Consider the following 3,662-nt stretch of genomic DNA (forward strand, 5'->3'; position numbering starts at 1 on the left):
ACATCTTTTCAACAAAACAAAAAAGTAAAAAAAAAAAAGTAAAACTACATTACATCTAAAAATGCCGAAGACAAAACCATCCACATCCACATAGAAACCTAACTTATCAAGTACTTTAGATCAATCTTTCATCAAAAAAAAAAAAGTACTTTAGATCATTCCCATCATTCGTGGGGAGAGAGTGTATTCGTTAAGAGGACTTCATGTCATATTTCATGGTGTACTTCACCTAATAAGACAAGGGGTATTTTGATCTTTTCAGATTGTAACAAGACCAAAAGACCCGTTGTGAGACGTAGAGAGAGGACGGTAACAAGTTTGAGGAGGTGTGGCTACCAATTTAGGGAGTCACCATTTAATTTTAATCCGACCTTTTTAATTGACATCGGATAAAAAATAATAAGACAAAAGTAATAGATTACAAATTTGAAATAATTTACCTGTAAAGAGTTATGTTAAATTAGAATTATTTTTCCTCCTACTTTGTGACCAGCTTCCTTTTTTATCTCATGTTTTTTCGTAAAGATGATGATGTTGATGATGATGATGATGATGATGATGATGATGATGATGATGATGATGATGATGGTGATGGTGATGGTGGTGGTCGCAGGAAGGAAATAGTTAATTGTGGTTGATGAAGTTGATCAATGGAAGAAAAAAAAAGGTATTGAGATAAAAAATAATGTAAATAAGAACATTTTTGTCCTGATTCACATGTGTAATTCCCAAGGCTAACATTTACCGAAAAGTCAATGTTTCCCGTCCACGTAGGAGTGTAAATTAAAAGTTTTAAAAGAACGGAGGTGAAGTCCTAATATTGATATAAAAATAGGGGTCAATGTCGAAACCTTCCTGACATTTTCCCAAAAAAAATTTTTTTTAGATAAATAGTTGTATTTTCCAGAAAAAAGAATAGGTAGTTTACATTTTACACGGTTTACCTAGATTTGTAGAGAAACTTAAACTTAAAGTAGTCACATGTCTTATAATTCAGGCCAACATGTAATAGTATACCACACCTAGTTCCGTTATATTAATTAGTTTCGTTATATTAATTTTTAACTTACGTGTGCTTATCTCATTAAAAAAAAAACTTATGTGTGCTTCCTTATTTGTCGCAATGGCAGATTATTTCGGTGTTGTGATATCTTTTCTATATCAATATATTTCAATACGTAAGTCCTGGAGTGGTAGTTTTTTTTGATGAAATATATTAGAATAAAACAACAAGCTATTCTTACATGAGATCCTTAATTTAAAGAAGAAATAAAAGATGGTACTACATTCCATATTTTTTTCCTGAATATAATTTCTACCCCATTTAGCTAGAGCGTCGGCTTTGGAGTTGCATTCCCTGGGAGCATAAGTGAAGATTATATCTGTGAACTGATTCTTGAGATCTAGAGACTTTGAGATGATTTGTCTAGACTGCCAATGTAAATCGTCGCTTTGACCATTAATGTACTTGATGATATTTTGATTGTCGCTTTCGATGTGAACATGTTGTATTCGTAGTTGGATGGCCCATAAAATGTTGTAGTGTGTAGCTAGACTTTCACATTCTTCAGCATTTTGTCCCCTGACTGTGTTTGCTTCCGCTATGATAAAATTTGCTTCTTCATCATGGATAATACAACCTATTCCTGCTGGTTCTGTAAGTTGCGTAAATGATGCGTCAACATTGATTTTAAGATACGGTGTCGATGGAGGTCTCCATTGTTCTTGACGTGGTTCATCCCTGCATTTGTTAGTTATTATGGAACCAATTTTGAGTGGCTTGGTTGACGTGTTGTTGATGCGATTGATCATCTGCAAAGGAGTTTGTTTTTTAGCGGTAAAACAATTTTCCCACCTAGCTTTCCATATAAACCATAGGATTTTGGCATATAAATTAGTAATCTCCTCATCCAAATTTTTCCATTGCTGAATCCATTGTCTCACCGTAATTAATTGTTCTGATCTAACCTGAAAATGAAACCATATCGCTCTGGCTTAGTTGCAGAGTAACATCACATGGTCTAAAGTTTCGTTATCATTACAGTTTATACAAGTATAGATGTTACCGATATACCTCCCAATTTTGTCCTTTACTGGTAGGCTATTCGTACAACATTTCTAAAGGAATAGTTTTATACGTGGTATGGTATTCAGATTCCATATGAAAAACCAGTCATTAGAGTCATGCATAGGTCCATTGCTACCTGTTCTTAAATAATTATACATTGATTTAATCGAGAAATTACCAGCTTTTGTGAGTATCCATATTGCTGTGTCCTCCTGATCAGTCTGCAAATTAATACTCAAAATCGCACTGCAAATATCACTATCAAAACAATTATTAAGCAAGTCAGTATTCCACGTATTATTAGTAATGAGCTGGGCAACCCAGTTGAGGCTAGAGTTACTTTGATTTGTGATAGGTGGGGGATGGTTCGGGATCCAAAAATCGTGCCAGATACTAATATGAGTGTCTTTGTTAATATCCCAGAAGACTAGACCATCCATTTGACTAAACTGTTTACTTATAGCTTTCCAAGGCCAGGAGTGGTTAGCTTTAGGTGGAGAGGGTTTATGCGATTTAGGAAAATATTTAGCTTTCAAGACTTGAACCCAGATGGCATGAGGATTATTGAGCAGCCGCCAGTTAAGTTTGTTGAGGAAAGCTTGATTATCAAGGAGAGGAAGTCGAAGCCCTAGTCCTTCTAATTTGCGTGGCTTACAAATGGCGGACCAATTGATGGTATGGAATGTTTTGGATTTTCCCCACCAGAAAGTCCTTTGTAGGGACTCGATGCTGTTACAAATGCCTTTGGGAATGGCAAAGCACTGCATTTGGTATCGGGGAACGGCTGCTGCAATAGTTGAAATAACTATCGATCGACCAGCTTGGGAAAGAAGATTGGTTTGCCACTTTGAGAGTTTGTTTTTAATTTGGGTGAGAAGGGATTTGAAAGCTTGATTTTTGTTTCTGTCGATGAAAAGATTAGTATCAAGGTATTTGTCTCTGGACGAAAATTGATGGACTTTGAGGTTACGAATGATCATTCTTTTGAATTTGGGATGCGAGTTTTTGGAGAAAAAGATGTTGGATTTAGTATAGTTTATCATTTGACCGGAGGCCTCACTGAATTCTTTCAGAATTTGTTTGAGGTTATGCACATTCTCGAGAGTATTCTAGCCGAAAATGATGCAATCATCCGCAAATAAGAGGTGTTTAATGATAAGATTAGAGTTGGGAATAGGAAAACCGACGAAAGTGTTCTGGTTGTTGTTATTCTCCAGTAAACGACTAAGACCTTCCATGGCAATAGCGAACAAGAAGGGAGAGAGGGGATCACCTTGCCTAATTCCTCAGCTAACCTCGAAAGCAGATCCAGGTCGGCCATTTATAAGCACTGCCATGGTGCTGGAGTTTAGACAAGCTTTGATCAGATTTATCCATTGAGAAAAGAAACCCAAGATACCCATGATTTTCTCCAGATAGCTCCATTTGATGCGGTCAAAAGCTTTAGACATGTCAAGTTTGAGTCCAAAGTAGCTTTTAGACCCGGCGAATCTTTCTAAAGAAATGGACCAGTTCTTGGCTAATGAGAATGTTGTCAGTGATCTGCCTACCTGGAACATAAGCTGCCTGAAATGGGGAAATGAGATCTGGCAGA

Source organism: Eschscholzia californica, unplaced genomic scaffold, assembly GCF_041429995.1.
Source record: "Eschscholzia californica isolate CP2 unplaced genomic scaffold, dmEscCali1.0.p SCAF_6, whole genome shotgun sequence".
In the NCBI taxonomy this organism is placed as follows: domain Eukaryota; kingdom Viridiplantae; phylum Streptophyta; class Magnoliopsida; order Ranunculales; family Papaveraceae; genus Eschscholzia; species Eschscholzia californica.